General features: G+C 41.7%; 1 protein-coding gene, 1 long non-coding RNA gene and 1 other non-coding gene across 5 annotated transcripts in view; 2 read left to right on the top strand and 1 right to left on the bottom strand.

Moving 5' to 3' along the window:
- LOC138746195 (uncharacterized) overlaps positions 1 to 22,188 on the bottom strand; it is a 194,234-nt gene that overhangs the window by 93,466 nt on the left and 78,580 nt on the right. The gene's annotated exons all lie outside the window — the stretch shown is intronic.
- ppm1h (protein phosphatase, Mg2+/Mn2+ dependent, 1H) overlaps positions 1 to 22,188 on the top strand; it is a 113,099-nt gene that overhangs the window by 42,598 nt on the left and 48,313 nt on the right. The window lies entirely within an intron of this gene.
- Positions 7,393 to 7,556, top strand: LOC138746390 (U1 spliceosomal RNA). Its single transcript, XR_011346931.1, has one exon. It is a non-coding gene; the product is annotated as a U1 spliceosomal RNA (small nuclear RNA).

Genomic DNA, 22,188 nt, shown 5'->3' with positions numbered 1-22,188 from the left:
GTTGGTCCTTATTCTGAATTTGTCGCTGAATTTAATTGCACCAGTGGCATCCATGTCTCAACTGCCCTAAATCCGTTCCCTCTCTACCTTAGTTAATATTACCATATAACCATTTACAGCACGGAAACAGGCCATGTCGGCCCTTCAAGTCCGTACCGGTTCACTTGAACAACTCCACTAGCTCCTCCGCAAACTCCTGAGGAAGTAGAGGCTTTCTTCATGATGCCATTGGTCAAAGATATATTGCCAATGTTTCAGGCCTGAACCAGTCTTCAAGGAAAATATCAGAAATATCAGGAGAAATCAGAAAGTATCAGAATTCAAACAAACTAAATCAATCTCCCATTTAAGTTTAGATTTTTCCCAATCTGGTTTATTCATATTGTCATGTAATAAATTATACATAACTGAAATATAACCCTTCTTTGGTATAGTAGGTCAAAGATTCAAATTTTGACGAAGTAGGTAAATACATCTCTCTACCATAATTTACCAAAGCCCTAAGCTGATAGTACACAAATAAAGAATTTAAAGGTATTTCAAATCGTTCTCTCAAATGGATAAAGAAAGAAATTGTCCTTCTACAAAACAGTCCTGTATTGTCTTTATACCTTTAGAATCCCAAATCTTTAAATAACTATTAAACATTGAAAAAGGAATAAACTGATTATTGTATAATGGAGTTAAAATTGATAATTTATCTTCTGACCCCAAAATTTTATTTTTACTTGTAATCTACTTCTTTGAGATTAATTTTATTTGTCACATTATCCCTAGTTCAGTGAGAAGGGTTCTTAAGTGAGCAATCTAACACATTAACATATCTACAAGTGTTTAAAGAGCACAATTTACAGAATATAGCATTCTAATGAAGTGAAAGACTAATTAGCACCAGGCCAGATATGTGATAACCCTCTTATGGGAGCCAACAGGGAAGGGATTCTTTAGGCCCGCTGGTGCACTCTTGGGCTGTCTCCAGGATGTGATGGGATCATTAGGGTATTGGCTGCCTTAAAGGGTGAAAAACTACAACATGCTGTAGTGCAGAGGGACTTGGGAGGGCTTGTGCATGAATCGCAAAATGTTAGGTTGCAGGTGCAGCAGGTTATTAAGAAGGCAAATGGAATGTTGGCCTTCATCGCTAGAGGAATTGAATTCAGGAGTAGGGAGGTAATGTTGCAACTGTATAAGGTACTGGTGAGACCGCACCTGGAGTACTGTGTCCAGTTCTGGTCTCCATATTTGAGGAAGGATATACTGGCTTTGGTGTCGGTCCAGAGGAGGTTTGCTAGGTTGATCCCTGGGATGAAGGGGTTGACTTATGATGAAAGATTAAATCGTCTAGGATTGTATTCGCTTGAGTTCAGAAGAATGAGAGGAGATCTTATAGAAACATATAGGATTATGAAGGGTATGGATAGGATAGATGTAGGAAGGTTTTTTGAGCTGGCCGGGGAAACTAAAACAAGAGGACACAGTCTCAAGATTCGGGGGAGTAGATTTAGGACAGAGATGAGGAAAAATAGTTTTTCCCAGAGAGTACTGAATGTTTGGAATTCTCTAACCAGGCAAGTTGTTGAGGCTGCCTCATTAAACATATTTAAAATTCGGTTAAATAAATTTTTACATGATAGAAGAATTAGGGGATATGGGGAGAAGGCAGGTAGGTGGAGTTAGGTCATAAATTAGATCAGCCATGATCGTATTGAATGGTGGAGCAGGCTCGATGGGCCATTTTTGGCCTACTCCTGTTCCTACTTCCTATGTTCCTATCTAATGTCCCACATCAAATCAGTAATGCAATCAGCCACAGGAAACACCACATCATAGAGCCCCACTGCTGTGTGAAGCATTCTGCAGATAATCCACTGTGAGCAGGGAGGATATCAAATTTTTTGCTAAGTGGTCTTATGTTATTCTCTTGTGTATCAAAAATTACTTTAAAAGAATGCACGAGTGAATCTGCTGATTCAGGACATTTCGCATTGTGAATTTTGTTCATAGCCCTCCAGCCCTTCGATTCACGAGTGCACTTTGAACCCTCACAAAGCCACAGTGAGGGCAGTCTTGCATCCCTGGGGCCTTTTCAACAATCACATGCATCTCCTCAACCAATGAGAATTTTCTGGAAAACTAAGTTCATTAGAAGGTTGAATCATTTACAGTTAGTGAAATGAGGAGAGAACTAAAAATAGTAGGTTTAAGAAATATACTTTGGCAACAAGAACATATTGCAATAATGAGACTTCATTGTCTACAGCTTCTTTGGACCACGGAGATTAAGTATGAATGCAGAGGCATAAACCAGCTGTTAACTGAAGTAAACCTCAAAAGTCTGCAGATTGAAGTAAAAACACGATGCTGGAGAAACACAGCTGGTCAAATAGTGTCCTTTATATAGCAAAGGTAAAAGATACATGACCAATGTTTCAGGCTTGAGCCCTTCATCAAGATATGGAAAAATGTTGGAAGGTGCCTGAACAAAATGGGGAGGGGGGGTAGGGGCAGGGGTATGAGCACAGTCCCACAGGCGGGAGGTAATAGGTAGATAAGGGAGAGAGAGGGCACACCAGCAATCAGGGGGAGGAGGGATGGCTCTGTGAATAGAGAGGGAAGGGGGTGGAGAGCAGGTTAATAGAAACCAGAGTACTCATTGTTAATGCCATCCGGTTGGAGAGAGCCCATATGAAAAATCAAGTGTCGTTCCCCAATTTACGGGTGGTCTTGATGGGACAGTGAATGAACCAGTTGTTAACTTTCTGTTTCATTTAGTTAGCAATGAGCTAATGTAGTAATTCCATAAAATCCCACTGTATGACTGAGTAACAACTGACATTTTCATGAAGCTTGCCTGAAACATCTCATTTGTAATGTTGGGTGTTATGTCTTCTGTGCCATAGGTTACTGGGTGGGCATTAATAATTGTATACGCCATTAAACTCAGTTATTTTGCCAACAAATGCTGACCCATTATATCTAAAAGTGATCAAGCATAAAAGAAGGCATCTGGTGATTTTGGTCTTGGGCGATGGTTAAAAAATGGAATAAACAAATTACCAACCTGCTCTTCAATTTATTCTATTTTCCTTTCCACTGACTTGAAATGAAGCCAAAATTCCACTTTTAACTAAAACATCCCACTGGGATCATACAATGCACGCATTAGTACACTGGAAGTATGTCAGATATCCTCTTTCCATGTGCAATATTGTTAAAGTAATGCTGCCATTGTTATGAAGTTCAGTAAAATCCTCATTATCCGAATTCAAGCAACTGGCAAAAAGGGCAGCACGGTTGGCGTAGCAGTTAGCACCACGTTGTTACAGCCCCAGAGATAGGGACCCAGGTTCGAATCCCACGGTGTCTGAATAAAGTTTATATGTTCTCCCTGCGTCTGCTTGGGTTTTCCCCGGGGGCTCCAGTTTCCTCCCATCCTCCAAAACATACCAGAGGTTGTAGGTCAATTGGGTGTAGTTTGGCAGCATGGGTTCGTGGGCTGAAATGGGTTGTTACCGTGCTGTAAGTCTAAATTTAAATTTTAAATAATGCGAAAAATAAATGGGTTTAAAAAAAAATTTAACATTTAAAATCGGCACCTTCTAGTGGTCAGTTTGCTGATCCATGCAAAATACAATCTCAAGCAACCAGAAAATTCACTTATCCAGCATTGGTACTTGAGACTTTTTTTCACTGTTATAAAATCATGGAGAGGCAATAAAAAAAGTTCATGGTCATAGTCTTTTTTTCCCCCCTTCAGGATATGAAGTCTAAAACCAGAGGACACAGATTTAAGGAGAAGGGGGATTTGAAGGAGATCTGAGAGACAATTTTAAAGAGAGTGGTAGGGAGGTGGAATGGGCTGTCAGAGGAAATGGGAGGTGAATGTAATTTAAAAGGCATTTGGGCATACACATGAATGGGAGGGATTCATTCATATACGGGCCAAATAAAGGAAAATGGGACTCGCTCATGTAGACAACTGGGTAGTGGTGCTGACTTGGGCTGCAGGGCCTTTTTCTGTGCTGAATGACAATGTCTTGTCAGTTTTCAGTGTGTGTTGTTCGTATGTGAAAAATTCTTCTTGTGTACCTTGCTTCATGTTGCTGTGTGCTTCTTGGCCCATTTCTCTGCCAATTGAGGGATGCTCTCAATCAAAGATGGGGAAAGGACATCAGTTTTATGTGAATCATCTCAGGAAATTTGACTGCAATAGAGGCACAATATAAATAAAAGCTGTTAGCGTTTATAGGTGTTAAGCTGTAGGTATACACTCCCACACTACTGATGGAAATTCACCCCAATATAACAGTTACAGGTTTAATTTCCCAAATTCTGCTCACTTTAAATGTGAGATTGTTGATTTTTTAAAATTTTGTTTCCACCTACATAGAATGTGATGTGGAATTACAAGATTGAAATCTTCAGTTTTCTGTATTATCAAAATATGGATGACTCTTGGTCAAAATTACATTTCACATTGCTAATTCAATTTCTCCATTAGAATGATATTTTTTCCCACCCACTTCATATCGTTGGCTGAGATTTCAAGTGTTTTGCATCATTTTCAGATGCAAGAAAATGCATTGAGAGAAGTTACCTCACGGTGGTAAAGGAAATCTTAGCCTGCTGAAACAAATTGTGGCTAGCGCAGCGGTTTGACCAATGCTATTACAGCACGAGTGACCCCACGTACGAATCTGGCCCTATCTGCAAGGAGTAGTTTGTTTTCCCTGTGTCTGAGTGCGTTTGCTCTGGTTTCCTCCAACCCTCTAAAAATCGTCCAGGGTTTGTAGGTTAGTTGCTGTATTTGGGTTACACAGGCTCATGGGCCGGAAGGGCCTGTTATAGGGCGATCTCAAAATGTAAATAAAATAAAAACAAGTGCATTTTACATAAACATTACTCACCACTTCAAATTTTTGTGAGCAATATAATCCACCTGTGCCAAGAGAACATTGGTGCATTTAATATGTCTGATGACAAAACTTTCCAACTCCTGCATTCTATGCTTTGATTTATAAAGGCCAGCATCCCAAAAGCCCCTGTAAGTACTGTGGGTCCTGGTGTGGGTCAGACCGACAATCGCGCCAAAACTGTCCGGCTAGGAACCAGTATTGTTCTCGATGCAGCAAGAAAGGCCACTTCGCTAAAGTGTGCCTCTCAAAGCCAGCAGCTCAGCGGCCCTCTATGACCTCCCCCGCGGAACCCTCCACGTGCGCTTGGCGGGCGGTGCCATTGTCCCCGCTATGACTTCCGCCTTCCCTGAACCTGATGGTGCAACATCCGGCCCCGCCAGCGACTGTTGCAGTGTGTGCCCCAAGCACCTGGACCAGCCCCTGCCCTCGCCAGCACTGCTCTTCAAGAACTACAGCAACATCACGTCCGGCTGACGTAATGATGTCACTACCGCCAGCCACGATGACATCACTTTCCCCGGCGCAACAAACACGGCTGGGGAAGGAGGCCAGCTACGTAGTGGGCCCCCATATGCTGCCACCGTCTTGGGCCAGGCAGCGGCCGACACAGAGGGCCCCCGATGACGTTGAGAATGACGTGGTCAACACAGGCAGTGACCAGGCCGCCCTACCAAAGCTCCACACGCCTCCAGGTGCCAACGGCTGCCGCACGCCGCACCCCACTACCGACGTCGACGTGGTCAACACGGGTGGTGGCCAGGCTGCCCTACCAACCCTCCCCACGCCTCCGGATACCATTGACTACCACACACTGCACCCCATGACCGATGTCGATGTGGTCAACATGGGCGATGACCAGGCCGCCCTACCGAAGCCCCCCATGCCTCCGGATGCCATAAATTGCTGCGCACAACCGGAGAGCGACAACTCCGACTCCGAGACAGTCCTGGCTGCTACCACGCAGACCAGGGACATCCCTCACGACCTCGGGTGCTCTATGATGGATGTGTAAGTCAACGGGCAGGTAACGAAGTGCCTGTTTGACAGTGGGAGCACCGAGAGCTTCATTCACCCGAGCATGGCCCACTCCCTGAGATTAAATGTCCACCCCACCACATGCTCGATTGCCCTCACTGCCAAGGATGACTGCTGGTACCCTTGGGTGCTGCTCGGCCGATATAACTGTGGAAGGGGAGTCTTACACGGGGTTCAGGCTCCTGGTCATGCCCAAACTCTGTGTTCCAGTCCTCCTGAGCCTAGATTTCCAGTGCCACCTGCAGAGTGTCACCCCTGCCTTACAACAAGGAGAAGTGTGTGTTTAGCACCACCTGCCTCGCCATCCTGGGGTACATCATGGCCCATGGAGTCATTGGCCCAGATCCAGAAAGGATGTGCCCATTAATGGCTAAAGGCCCTCCGCAGGTGCCTTGGCCTTTTCTCTTATTACTTGCAATGGGTTCCTCGCTTCTTGGACAAGGTCCGCCCACTGGCCTAAGCTACAACTTTTAGGCAGCCTTTATCCGCATCAGGCAAGACATCGTGGACGCCAAGATGCAGACTGTGGATAAGGACTCCCCCTTACAGGTGGAGAGCGATGCCTCCGAGGAAGCCCTTGCCGCTACCCTCAACCAAGAGGGGCACCCTGTCGCTTTTTTCTCCAGGACCCTCCACAGCTCCAAGCTAGGGCATACCGCCATTGAAAAGGAGGCCCAGGCGATTGTGGAAGTGGCCCGCCACTGGTGCCACTACCTGGCTGGCAGGAGATTCACCCTCCTCACAAAACAATGAATCTCGTGTCACACGTATGACAATAAATTCTGATTCTAAATAAATAAACTTACAGGAAAGATGCCAATAAAATTTAGAGTGCAGAGATTTACCAGGATGTTGTCAGGACTTCAGGAGTTGAGTTACAGGGAAAGTTTGAACAGGTTAGGACTTTATTCCCTGGAGCATAGAAGAATGAGGGGAGATTTGATATTTAAAATTAGGAGGGGTATAATAGAGAAAATGCAAAGCAGGCTTTTTCCACTGAAGGTAGGTGAGATACAAACCAGAGGGCATGGGTTAAGGGTGAAAGGGGTGGGGGGGGGTAGTTTAGGGGAAAATTAGGGCTAATGCAAAGGCGTCTTGGGACCACACTTGGTTGCAGATGCTTCGACCGAACACAGCCACCAGCGCAATTCTAGTGAATGTAACACTTGTGCTGGGAGAAGTGTGACGCTTAGTGGTGAGTATCAAATTGCAGGCTGCATCACCGAGACCTATCCCTGCCTTATAAGGATGATATGCAAATAAAGGGAACGAAAGAAATAATTGAAAATTAACAACCGCAAAAAGAGAAATAAAAGTCCAAACATGGTAGTCGAACTTTTCCTGGACTACTAGTGCAATATAAGATTTTAAAATTTTAGGTCACCATGATGCTAAGGAGCAACCTTGGAGGTTGGGTGAGTGGGAGCGACATGAATTAAGCATACTTACCTGGCAGGGGAGAGACCGTGATCAATAAGGCGGTTCTCCCAGGACGAGGCTATCCCATTGCACTTCGGGTGTGCTGACGCCTGCGATGTCCCCAAATGCGGGATACTCGACTGCAAAATTTGTGGTAGTGGGGGACTGCGTTCGCGCTCTCCCCTGAATTAAAACCTAAAGATAGATCATTATTTGCTGAAACATTGTCATTTAATGGCTTTAATTTTTTTAATGAGTCTATATGTCTAATTTTTAATATTTAGAGTAGGTTTCCAGGCTGTGAGAGGTAATGGAATATGGGGAGTCAAGCAAATGCCAAATAGGAATGAATTAGGATGGGGTGAAGGGATAATGGAATATGGGAAGTCAAACAAGTGCTAAATAGGAAGGAATTAGGATGGGTTGAATAAGGGTGGAGTAAGAATGGAATGTGAGGAAGGGTTCAGCAAGTATAATAGAATAGAGGTCTTATAGCAAGTAGATAGATTTAGCAAGTCTTGTGGGGGTTGAGATTTATGAATAAGAACAAAGACATGACACTTCCTGGTCAACAAGTTTACAGAAAGGCACATAAACACCCAACCCCAACCAACCAATTTTCCCTTGCAACCGCTGCAACTATGCCTGCCTGTCCTGCATTGGACTTGTCAGTCACCAACGAGCCTGCAGCAGACGTGGATATACCCCTCCATAAATCTTCGTCCGCGAAGCCAAGCCAAAGAAGAAACTGCAGAATTACCTAATGCTAAACCAATCCAGGAGGCAGAAGAATGTTAAGGGCGGAGGTACCTCTGTACTGAAATAGAATGTATAAAAAGTTTGGTAAGCCCCAGTATGTGTGTGTATTCCCAGGGTAAGGGGAAGCACCCAACTTTGCACTGTTGTAAAATAAATGTTCTTTGTTCTCAATTTTTGTCTCGAGTGAAATCTGTGAAGGCACCTCTGCTTCTCACACAGGCTCGTGTAATTCAGGAGGAAGATGTTCATTCATTTTTAAATAATTATGTATTTATCTTAAATTCCTCGCGTTTTGATGTTCAATACAAAATAAAAATGTATAATGATTTTAAAATAATTTGTTCTGAGTTGTGGATGTGTGCATGTCGATTTACTTTGTGCACTGGCTGCCTCAGTGATGAAATTTAATTTTATGACTCTTCAATGGCTGGCAGAAGATGAAACTGGAACTAGAGATCAATAACACCTGCAGTTGTTGGGAGCCAGCACCATACAGAAATTCAGGGGCTCTTACTTCCTGTGGATGTTGCATAACCCCACCATATTTGTCCATTCCACATGTGGCTCTTTGACATATAATGTGCGACGACAGGCTGAGACAGGAAGTATGTTGGCTGAGACAGGAATCGTAGAAGCCGGTAATTTTAGTTGGCACGATAAACTGTCGTTCAGCTCTCACATGTCTGAAGCTTATCGTACGTGGCCACTGCTGGTCCCTGCATTACGTTTTTGTATTTTCTCCATACTCTGTACTATTTGACTACTTTCATACAGTAAAGCTCTCAGTATCTGGCACTATGAGAGGAAGTGTATTTGCCGGTTGCTTGAGATTGTGTGTTGTGTGATTGGTCAACTAATGGTGAGAATTGCCAATTTTAAACTTTTATATTTTTTATACCTATTTATTTTCTGTGATTTCTTTTGCTGGTTGCTTGAGGCTGCCAGTTGCTTGAATTCAGATAATGAGGATTTTACTGTGCTACTAAAAATGTTTATTAATTATTATTTCACTACCTGTATGAGTTGGATTGCCTGGATATCATGTAGAACAAAGTTGCTTAATGCATTTTGTTACATGTGACAATAAAATTATTCATGTTAACTCAGTGGGCCAAATGTGATCTTATGGAATTTCTTCACATAGAGTAGTGGGAGTGTGGAACAAGCTGCCAGCTGAAGTGGTGAATATGGACTCAATTTTAACATTTAAGAAAGATTTGGAAAAGTAGGGAATGGAGGGATATGGACTGGGTGCAGGTCAGTGGGACTAGGTAGAATAATAATGTGTAAAAACACAAATGCTGAGGAGCTCAACATGTCTTGCAGCACCTGTAGATGTTTCAGGCCTGAGCCCTTCTTTGAGGTATGAGTAAAAAGCACGCAGGTGCCTGAATAAAGAGTGCGGAGGGAAGAATGGGCAGAGGGAGGAGCACAGACCAACAGATATGAATTGGATAGAGATGGTACTCAGGAGAGAGGAAATGTGATAATTGACTTGGGGGGGGGGGTTTGGGGCTCTGTGGAAGTAGAGCTGTGGAAAAGGAGACAGAGAGAAAACAGAACAGAGAGAGCGGAATGAGGAAAAAGCGACAGGGGAAGAAGGTTTAATGAAAACCAGAGAAGTCGATGTTAATGCCATCCAGTTGGAGGTGCCCAAATGGAACATGAGATGATGTTCCTCCTATTTGCACCTGGTCTCAGTCTGATGGTGGGTGCATAAGACCATGGGTAGACATGTCAGCAAGAGAATGGGATGGGGAAATGAAATAGGTGGCCATTGGGAGATGTATGCTATTGTGGTGGACAGAGCTGAGGAGTTCAACAATCTCCCAGTCTGTGTCCAGTCTCTTCAGTGTAGAGGAGACCACAGCAGATGGTCTCAGTAGATGACCCCTGCAGATTCACAAGTGAAATATTGCTTCACTGGGAAGGACTGTTTGGGCCTTGAATGGTGGTGAGAGAGGAGGAGAGGGTGCAAGTGGAGTGGTCCAGTGGTCATAGGGGTAGGTGCCAAGGATGTGATTGGTGGGAAGGGAGAAGAGAATGAGGGAGAATTGGAGGGAGTGGTTCCTGTGGAAGGCAGGAAGGGGAATAAGTATCTGGTAGTGGTAGGTGGCAGAAATGGTGGAGGAGAGGCTGGTGTTGGATGCAGAGGCTGATGGGGTGGTAAGTGTGGATGAGAGGAATCCTGTCCTTGAAACGCATGTGGCAGAGGGGCCAGGGCAGATGTGTGGGTAATGGAGGATGGTGATAGAGGGGAAGATACATTGTTTGAAGAATGAGGACATCTCAGATGTGATGGAATCAGCGGAATTGAGAGGAAGGAATGGAATCCTTACAGGGCACAAGTTATGTTGTCGAGGGCACAAGTTATGTTGTCGAGGTAGCTGTGAGAATTGGTGGGTTTGTAGATGTCGTCGATGGTTTATCTCTCGAGATGGAAACCAAGAGATCGAGAAAGGGGACAGTGTTGCTAGAGATGGACCAAGTGAATTTGAGGTCGAGGTGTAAGTTGGCAGCAAAGAGGATAAAGTCAATGAGTGCATGAGGCAACACAAAAGTGGTCATCGATGAAGTGGAGGAAGAGTTGAGGGGCCTTGCATACGTTGGCTTGTACCATGGACTGCTCCACGTAGCCAACAAAATGGCAGGCATAGTTGGGACCCATGCAGATACCCATGGCTATTCCTTTGACTTAGAGAGAATGGGATGAGTCAAAGGAAGTTATTGAGGGTGAGGGCAAGTTATCACCCAGAGGGGGGTGGAGGGGACTGGTTGATTCCATTGTCAAGAAAGAAATGAGGGTCTTTGAGGCCTTCGATTTGGGGATGGAGGTATATAGTGATTGGATGCCCGTGGTAAAGATGAGGCAGTCAAGTTCAGGGAACTGGAAATTGTTGAAGTGATGAAGAGTAGAATATGGAGAATTTTATAAGAGTTTGAACTTTTTTTCTTTTTTTTTTCTTTTTTTTATATAAGGGGAGGGGAAGGGAATAAAAAGTTTATCTGATTGTTTTTCTAAGGGATGTTTTTGTTCTCTCGATGAATTATAAAGGAAACTTGGTATTAATGGAAATTCTGTATTGATGTATTATTAATTATGATTTTTTTGTATAACATATATCAGGTTGATATATGATTTTAATATTTGAATTTAATTTTAAAGTGGATTTCATTTGTTAAATACATGAATTATGTTTGATTTAAATATATGTTTAAGGGTATTATTTTAGTATTGATATTTTTTTGTTGTTAGTAATTTTTTTTTGTTGTTAAGTTTTATCCTTTTTTTTGTAAGTGGGGTTTTTTCTATTTTATTTACAACATTGTTAATTAATTCTTCACTCTTTATTTTGGGGGGTTTGGATTAATTTTAAATTAGATGGATAATGTGTTATAATTATTGGGGGGGTTAATTTGTGTAGTTTAATGATGTAGTATTCTAATTTTTATTATCTTATTTTTTATTATTTCTTTAAATGTAATTTTTATTTTATTCATGTCATAAAATTTTAAATAAAGTTTAAAAAAAATAAAAATAAAAAAAATATATAAAGAAAAAAAAAGTGATGAAGAGTATGTGAAATATCCTGGATGTAGGTAGGGATGGACTGGACCGGGGAGACAAAATGGGGCCGAGGTAAGTGGATACCAGTTAGGTGGGGCAGGAGCATGCAAACATGATGGGTCTGCGGGACAATTGTGTTTGTGAATCTTGGGTAGGAGGTAGACCAGGAATTACAGAGTTAGGAAACGATGTAGCTGGAGGCCATGTAAGGGAGATGACCAGAAGTGATGAGTTCAGAGATAGTGTGTGAGACAGTGGATTGATGAGTTTTAGTGCGGTCTTGTTGGAGGGTTTAAGGTTAGGCATTTTGCTTGTACCTTGAGGAAGGGCTCAGGTCCGAAACATCAGTTATATATCTATCTCCTCTGGATGCTGCAAGACTTATTGAGTTCCTCCAGCATTTCTGTGTTTTTACAACATCTGTAGACTTTCATGTTTCAAACTTAAATTTTAATTTAGACATCCAGCATGGTAATGGGCCCTTCTAGCCCATAAGCCCGTGCAACCCAATTAACCTACAACCCTGTACGTTTTGAATGGTGAGAGAAAACTGGCGCACCCAAAGGAAACCCACACAAAAACTGGGAGAGCGCATAACTTCGTAGACAATGTTCCATTGTTCTCAGATGCTGCCTGGCCTGCTGAGTTCTTCCCACAGAGTATGTATAACTAAACAGAATTGTTCACATTAGTGTAGCTCAGCTTGTACCTGGACTAATATTAAATTTCAAAATACATTGACTGACATGGTCATCTTCTTTGATAAGGCAGGGAAACCTTAAAAACAAAGATCAACCTGAACCTAGATTAAATCATTTAGTTGAGTGCTTATCATGGTTGTCTGAACAAAGACTATTCAAAGTATATATAGTCTGTGCCAGCACCTTTTTCCCAGGGTGGGATTAGGAAATGCCAGAGGACACCTGTACAAAGTGAAGGGAGGAAGGTTTAGGGGAGACATGGGGATTCCATTTACAGAATAATTTTATTTTGCTGCGTGGCATATTTCTTTCTAAAGCGAGGTCATTGTTGTGCTGTAATCATCAGACTATCATTGCTTCACAGATGTAAGGTAGTCAGCAGTACCTTTGTTATCTACATTTAATAAGATGAGTGGGTAACCCCAGCAGATATAGGCTTTGTGTATAGTACAGGCTTGCTCTCGGTAATCATTGTTTGCAGGACTGCGTTGCTTTGTTGAGGGGCTCATACAGACCCCTTGACTTTATTTGAAGCTGGGGTACGAAAAAGGGTTGTTCACTTTTGGAGGGATACTTCTGCAATTCATAACCCATGTGGGAACAGACTGTCTCCAGTTTTCCTTTTGTAAATCATTTATTGTGAATAAAGTCTATTTTTGTTTTTTTTTAAAAAAAAGCACATTCAAAACCTGAATCCTTTACATGATCATTGGTACAATGTGGGAGGACAGTGGTTGCTGTGGTATTCCCACTTAGTACATTGCGATTACCCCTACTTGTAACAGCTGATTTTAATTAGTTTGCAGATTATATTAGTAAAGACTGATTTTTTTTAACCAAAAATAGTCTTTATTCACCATAAATTATTTACAAGAGAAAGCCATACAAAGTCTGTTCCTACCCCTACTTTCGACTTACATTTCTGTCATTGTTGTGTTCATTTCTACTTACACCATTACCACCCCTGTGGCACCTTGTCACTTCACACCTTCTGTTGTTTGAGGGGGTTTCCCTCAGTCTCAGCCCCTCAGTGCCCTGTAATGGGAGGAGTCTAGACTGCGGTCCTTCCCCACATCACCCTCGTGTTGGTTGCGCCAAGCCTCAGCATGTACTCCTGCAGCCTGAAATGTGCCAGTCAGCCCCATTCCTGCAGACGTCTCCATGTGCTGAAAGAGCAACCAGTTTTGGGCAGACAAAAATGTGTCTTTCGCCGAATTAATGGTATTCCAGCAGTTCTGGATGTTTGACTCTGTGTGCGTGCTCAGGAACAGCCTGTACGCTGCTGTGTCAGAGTCCTCGATCACACTGCTGCTGGGGATGAATCATGACGAGGACCCTTGCATCCTTCTCCAAACACTCTTAGCGAATCTGCATTCAGCAAAGAGGTGGGCGACTGGCTCATCAGATTCATCTCGGGGACAGTGTGCATGGTGTGTGATGTTTCGGTTCACAGCAAGGATCTGACTGGGAGGGCTCCTCTCACAGCCAGCCAGGCCAAGTCCGAGACTGAAAGACATGGTCAACATTTTGAGTCACAACCCTGATTTTAATAGGTGAAATCACACCACCCTTCCCTCTCCTATCAGAGAATTATTCAGGTGTAGAGTGAGTGGCGTTTTGAGATTTCAGTCAGAGGAACATTGGTGTCTTCGATAATATTTGTTGGCTGGGGAGTTCACTGACATGATAGCTGGATGTATAGCTGAACAATTTCTCCCTGTTGTATGTTAGAAGGACGTGACAATGAAAGGAGGCACTTCATCCACCTCGCATGTTGGGAGCTCCCTTTTGAAAGGAAAGGAATTTCCAAACATTTATTATCCCCTCAGCAGCAAGAAAAGAGCAGGAGTATTAATGAGATAGTTGCGGCAGGGTCCCTTCTGTCATTTAAGAAAAGGTTGGATGTGTACATGGAGGTGAGGGGGTTGGAGGGTTATTGGCAGAGAGCGGGAGGTTTGAGCTAGTGGAGTTGTTCTAGTGAACCGGTGCGGACTCGAAAGGCCAACATAGCCTGTTTCCGCTCCGTAAATGGTTATATGGTTATATGGGATGAGTTCCAAAACTAAATAAGAATACTTTTAAACTTAAGAAGAGAAAGGGTGAGGATAACATGTTAGAGGACAATTATTTAACATGACTTTGAAAGGCAATTAACAGGGAGAGAACTTTAATAATTTCTCTGGCATAATATCAAAATATCTTCAATGACAAATAGACTATCATTAATAACATACTGTTGGGCTGCATGTAAATGTAACCATAGATAAGTTTATAAGACATTTCACAGTTGTACAAATATTAAAAATACATTATGTAGAATTGTCAGTGAGGAGAGAAAATTTGAAAAATGATAGTGGTCTTGGGGAAACAAAGTTGGATTAGTCTTGGAATTAGAACCATAGAACATGAAAGCACAGATACAGGTCCTTTGGCCCATCTAGTTAATGCGTAGCCCCATCGACCTGCACCCAGACCATTTAGAAATGAATACAACTCCTCAAAATGGGTTGATTTCCATGGATAACATACAAGACAAAACTTTTCACGCTCACTTGGTACACATGACTATAAACTATTTAATTCAACCAGCAATGCATTTCTTCCTGTATTATTAAAAAGCCTTTGTGTTATTTGAAGAATAGAAATCCCATCAGGGTAAAAACAGGGTTGAAGTATGTGAAGCTCAAAACCTATTAAGATAATTACTCCCCACTATTGATAATTAGAGAAGAAACAAATTCACCATTAGAGGAGTTTCAGTAACTCAACTAAAATATCATGGCAATTGATTACGTATGGAGATACGAGTGTGCAGACACTGGAATCTGGAACAAAAAACAAACTCAATGGGTCAACCAGTGATAGACTGAAAGAGATGGTCACCATTTTGAGTCACAACCCTGATGTTAATAGGTGAAATCACACCACCCCTTCCCTCTCCCCTGTCATTTCTCTTCTGCCCTCCCACCTGTATTCACCTATGACCTCTTGCCGGTTAGCCTGTGCTCCTCTCTTGCCTCCTTCTTCCTTCCTCTCCTCTTCTTTGCTCTCACCTTTTCATTCAGGCGCCTGCCCTGTTATTTTCTGCACATACCCTGACGAAGGGCTCAGGTCTGAAACGTTGGTTACACTTTGCTTTCTATAGATGCAGTGTGGTCTGCTGAGTGTCACCAGAACACAGTCAACCCCAGCATCTGCAGATTTTCATTTTGATCTCCAGGTGAAGACAGGAATGGGGTCAAGGCAGTGGTTATATTTGTGATGAGGCAAAAAAGGAAGGACAATGAAGATTTTACTTCATTGAGATAATTTTAACTATTATGAAATAAAGTTTTTAAATACAGAATACTTGCATTGATAATTGAGTCTATTTTTCTATTAGTCACTATAAGTACTTCAGGTATCCTCTGTGAACATTCTTCACTGTGGAGAATGCATCACAATTTGAAGGTTGTTAGTCACAGTAAGGAAACAGGCTGTTTGGTCCATCAGTTCCATGCCAACCATTGGGTTTCCATCTATAATATTAAGGTCTTCCAGCGCTTGGTCAGTAACCTCTGCCCATGTGATTCTAGGGTGGGGGTGGGCAACCTTTTTTAAAACTCATAAGTGCTCTATGATTGGTAAATGATTGTTTTAGGTGGTCTGTGAGTGGGAAGGGAAGGCTGAGAACCACTGCTCTAGACCTAATTGTTACTAAAATATTTTGGTTGAGAAATTGGCCCATTTCCTTTGGAGTTATGAAACCATGCACATAACAAGCCAATTAGGTACGATTAAAACAGTGGTTTTCAAACTTTTTCTTTCCCCTCACATACCACCTTAAGCAATCCCTTACTAATCACAGAGAACTTATGGCATCGGGATTACTTAAGGTGGAATGTGAATTTTTTTTAAAAAAGGTTGTCCATCCCTGCACTAGAGTTTGCCAAGACACTCCCTCAACCACTGTTCAGTTTGATTCCCGGTTGATAAATTGAATCTGGTATGTCTTTCAGCCTTTATATTTTTAATTTTTAAAATTACACTTACAAGACAGTAACAGGCCCTTTCAGGCCACGAGCCATACCACCCAAACACCACAATTAACCTACAACCCACATATGTTTGTAGGGTGGGTAGAAACCCACACGAAGAATGTACAAACACCTTACAGACAGTGCTGGATTCTAACCCGGTTTGCTGGTGCTGTAATAGCGTTTCGCTAACCGTGCCAATCTTCCTTCTCTCATGGATTGCACCTTACATTTACTTGCATTAAATGTCACCTGTGATATTGTTGCTTATCAGATTTGTGCTAAACAAGACATCTGCAGATGCGGGGGTTGAGTGCGATACACAAGGGTGCTGGAAAAACTCAGCAGGCCCCGCAGCATCCATAGGAAATGAAGAGTAACCAAAATTTCAGGCCTGGGGCCCTTCATCAGGTATCATCAGATTGAGTCTGGTGATAGCTGATACAAGCAGTGAGACCAAAGGAACTGCTCACACTAACTATCCGAGACTCTCATATTCGTGAAAAAAGATTTATTTATTTATTCATATAGATGAAATACTTGTCCTGCATATGTATTGTTTGTACGTATGTGTGTCTGCGTGTTTTGCACGGAGAACTTTTTTTGTCAGGTTGTACTTGTACAATCAGATTAGAATAGACGGCTTGTGAGAGCCTCTTCTCCATTTAATAGAATTGAATTGTTTATCGTCACATATCCTGAGATATAGTGAAAAACTCTGTTTTGTAAGACAAAACATTTAGTGCAAAGTAGAAACAAAATTTTAGAGAACAGTGGAACAGAGTAAAAGTTCAGTTATTAATGAGGTCCAATTGATCATCTGATAATATTAGGGAAATAACTGTCCTTGAATTTGGACAGTGTTGGTAGGTTCGACCAAAGCTCAATCTATACTTTTGGCAAAATAATATCTCTTGCCATTTATATTCTTGCTGTTGTGGTTCAGTTCTCTCTATTTTATGCATGAATGTGGAGCAAAAAGACATGCTCATAATGCCAGCTTCAAGCTGACAAATTTCAGATTTGAAGTTGGAGAAACATTAAATTAACTTTTATTGACTTTAGCAAGTTTAATCGCATCACGGCGCTGACACGTTGCGTTGGTTCAACTGATCTAAAAATGTTTGGCTGCTGATTTTCATTTGTACTCAGCATCTGATGCCTCTTGTGACAGTGTCCAGCTATAGTCGGCCAGCATTGATGGATTCCCATTCCCTGATCCTACTTTTCCATGGTTGCAATGTCCTGGTGAAACTTTTCACCAAGTTCATCACTGACTGCACCAAGATCAGCCGGGAAGACGTCCAAGTGCGAAGGCAGAAAATGAATTTTCAACGACACGTTGCATTTCATGGTTTTGGATGCTTGAAGTAGACACAAAATCACAAAAATAGATTATATCTAAAAATCTGTATGTGGTAGGAAAAATGTTAGTGATTTCTGTGATCAGCAGTCTAAAATCCATAAAATATACCCAGAAATGTTCAGGAAGCAAAATCTTCGTTGTCTAGTGTAACTGCTTTCCACCATACGGTCGCAATGGCCCTACGTGTTCAAGGCCATGTCGGATTCTTGAACACATAATCTGGCTGATATTTGGATTCAGTACTGAGATTTTTTGGATGAAGCATCAAGCAGATGTCCCACCTGCCTTCCAAGGCTAATGTAGAATATCTATTATCCTATGTTAAGAAATGACAGCATTGCTGCACCTGGTGACTTGACCAATATTTTCCACTTAAAACAAGTTACATTATCACATTGCTATTTGCAGGATCCTGCAGCATGCAAGTTAATTGCCACATTTTCTGAATTTTGGCAAGGATGGCATTTCAAGAACATCTTGGATTTATAGCGCACCTTTTATTATATTAAAATATTCCAAAGGCAGGATCGTTGTCAAAAAGAATTTGATACTGAACTATGAAGGAGAATATTTGGACAAATAACCAAAAACATGATTAGAGGGGTGGAAGAGTTTAAAGAGGGCATAAAGCTCAGAATGTTAAAACCATTACAATAAATACCTTAAAGCATTTGAGGAAGCTTCAAATTGATTGATTATGATCAGTCCTGAGGTGCTTTGAAATGGGAGAGGCCAGTTCATTTTATATTGCAGCAGGGACCAGATGGTTTGTACATTTTGTCTATTCAGAAAGATCATTGTCACAGTTTGGTGGAATAATTAAGTTACTATGCGAGGCAAAAAAGTAATGGACCTTAATTTACAAATAATCTAATTATGCAGAGCAGTGTAACTGCAAGGAGCTCATAACAATATGCTTGGATTCGATGTTCTGTTTCAAAATAGAAAATTTAGTTCAGAAAATATTAGCAGTTCTTTACTGAAGGATGTTGTTGAGGTGGACATTGAATTTACACAGAACTCTCTGTTAGCCCCCTCTTGTGGTTGAGTCGTGCACTAAAGAAGAACAGGCATTCACAAAAATGTTGATCAGATGGAAATAAATGCATGTCTTTTCTGTGCCAAGACTTGTTCATCTTTAATTCTAGTACGACTGGGATTCTTGCCAAGCACACCTGGGTATATATGACCCAGAACTGTGTGGCTAGGTATAGATTTGTCAAAGACACCTCGGTTGTCAGCAGAATCACAAACAATGAGGAAGTGTACTGGAGGGAGATAAATCAGCTTGTTAAGTGGTGACACAACAACCACCTTGCACTCAACGTTAGCAAAACTAAAGAGCTGACTGTGGACTTTACGAGGGGGAGATCAGGAGAACAAGAACTAGTCCTCATTGAGGAGTCAGCAGTGGGGAGGTCAAAAACCTCCAATTCCTGTGTTTCAACATCTCTGAGGATCTGTCCTGAAGCCTCCATGTTGATGCAGTCACGAAGATGGCTCACCTGTGGCTAGACTTTGTGAGGAATTTGAGGAGATTTGGTATGTCACCAGATGTATTAAGAGCATTCCGTCTGGTTGCATCACTGTCGGTATGGAGGTGCCAATGCACAGACAGGAAAAAAAGCTCCAGAGAGTTGTTAACTTGGCCTGCGACATCACAGACACCAGTCTTCACTCCATTGAGGACAGCTCCAAGAAGCGGTGTCTTAAGAAAGCAGACTCTATCCTCAAGGACCCTCATCACCCAGACTATGCCCTCTTCACACTGCTAACATTGGGGAGGAGGTACAGGAGCCTGAAGATGAATGCCCAGCGGCACAAAAATGGCTTCTTCCCCTCTGCCATCAGATTTCTGAATGGACAATTAACTTCATTGACACAACTTCACTTTCTCCTGTTTTCTTGCACTATTTATTTATTTTAAATGTAATTTTGTAGCAATATTTGCTCTGTAATGCAGCAAAACAATGAATTTTGTGAAATGTTCATGACGATAAATTTATTGGGCACATCTTCGATACAAAAAGAATCCGGACTATTTTGGATTTGGCACAAAATGTAAATTGAGATTCTGTTACCTGTTATTTGAAATTCAAAAGCAGTAATTCTCTGGTTTTATTTCAGGTTCCCAGAATTGGTGGGGACTTTCATTTTTTTAAATTTCCTTGAGTGCTTCTCAGAATTTTTCTTCTATGTATGTCCCAGTCTTCTGTTGATCTGTGTTCGCTGTCTCTGTTGGATCCTGGTTAAGCAATGCTTCAGTTTTTAAACCCTCATTTTCAAATCCTTGGAACTTGCACCTCTTTATCTAAACCACCCTGTGGCAGTCTCTTTACAACCTTGAATTTAATTGCTCCGCTTTTGGCAGTGATGCCTTCAGCTGCCAATGCCCTCAGCTTGTAATTCCCTCCCTAAACCTCTCCTCCCTCTCTTTCCTTGGTTGGACCACTCCTTAAAACAATTTATTTCAAGAATTTTTTGGTAACTGTTGCTAATATTCTCTTAAACAAACATTTTTTGTTTAATAATTCTCCTGTCGTGTCTCAGATTGCATTTGCATTATTGGACACTATAGAAATGGAGGTTGTTCTGGTGCAGATAACCTTAAATACTTTTTAAAATTAATATATTAGCCTAACTACGACACTCACAGCTAGTGAGAAGGTTGTAGATTCAAACTAAATTCCCAATTTAATGAAATGGTCAAAGTGTTTGGCATGGTGAGCATATATAATGTTTTACTGCTTTTTTCATGATGTTGAAATTGTACTGTGGTTTTAAGAGTTTGAAAGAATCCCACAACAAAAGTCATCTTCAAAGGCAAAGTTCCAGAACAGTTTTGTAAGGACAAACAATGAGTAGCTGCAAGGATTCAGGCAGAGAAAAATGGTCAGTCAACTTTGACCTGTTGACCATCTATCTCCCTTGATGTGCAGAATCCTTCCAGTTTCTCATTGTCCCGCATCTTGCATTTCTCTCATGTTGCAGTGGTTCCCTACGCACTGCCAATTAGAAAATACACTACTCCATTGATGCCACTCCTATCGACATTTAGCCAACAGTCACAATCTAAACAAATAGCCTGCATTGCATTGCAAGTAGCAGCTCAAAATGTTTCTGAAGTGAGAAAGATGTGACTGATCTTGAGTTTGATTACGGAGGAAAAACAGCAGGCTGGTTGCAATTATCTATGTGAAGAGTAAGAATGTGGAATTGAGTAATATTCTAGTTCTGTGGGTAAATTTAATTTAATTTTGACATACAGCACTGTAATAGGCCTTTCTGCCCAACAAGCCTGTGCTGACCAAATTTTAACTTTCAATCCATGTACGTTTTGAAGGGTGGGATGAAACTGGAGCACCCGGAGGCAAACCACGCAGACGCAGGAGAATGTATAAGCTCCTTACAGACAGCACCGGATTTGAATCCGGGTCACTTGCGCTTAACCACTATGCTAACTGTACCACCCTTTTTCTCCCCCCACAAAGTAGTCTTTCGTCATGCTGAAGATGAATTTAGCTTATTATGTAATGATGTCACTTCAGTGAGTTTTTGTCAAAAGAAAGTGTCTAGTGGCTGGTTTTCCACAGCTCAACTCTTTCCTTTTCTGGATTGTGTGGAGGAATTTCTAAGTCACTGTGTCTTTATATAGAGGCTCTGTCTGCCTGCTCAATCATTTGGAAATTGTGCCATGTTGTTATCTGTCACCCAGGATGAGGTCATCCAGGTGTTCAGATAATGGCTGCCTCTACCTAGCACCATCAGCGAAGTATAAATGGACTTTCAACATATTGCACCTTCAGGAAACCTGCTCTGTGCATTGGGGCTACGGGGTCTGGCTCTAGAATATCAGAAATTCATTGCAGAGGACAGTTTGAAATAATAAAAACCAATATAAATGCTAATTTTTTTCCTTCTATTATCTCAAAATTGTACCATGAGCCATTTTATTAGTGTAAATTTAATTTAATACTCGGCCCAGGGTATATTTAATAATGAAAATGACCAGCAAGGATTCCTCTTTCCTTTAAAATGGATGAAGAGCAAGAAGTCACATTTGCAATGGCCACTGAGAAGTGGGAGGGACTCAATGGATCCGGCAGCATTCATGGAGAGAATTAGTCAGTCAACATTTTGGGTCGAGACACTTTTTTAAACATGGGGTAATCATTATTTATTTATTTTCTAAAGACATTCAGCACAGTAACAGGCCATTCCTGTAGTATTAAAGTGAATATTAAAATGATTCAGAAGCATTAAAGTGAATTAAAACACAAAATGGAAGCCAAATGCTGGAAAGATTAAGGGGGGCACAGCAGGTGGGCTACAGACTGGTATGACCTTCGAGAGGCACCAATAACTTGATTGCAATGTAATACACCAAGTGTTTAGTTTATTTTATTTA

This window comes from Narcine bancroftii, chromosome 11 (assembly GCF_036971445.1).
Source record: "Narcine bancroftii isolate sNarBan1 chromosome 11, sNarBan1.hap1, whole genome shotgun sequence".
Classification (NCBI taxonomy): Eukaryota; Metazoa; Chordata; class Chondrichthyes; order Torpediniformes; family Narcinidae; genus Narcine; species Narcine bancroftii.
This window is presented reverse-complemented; position numbering and strand designations above follow the sequence as displayed.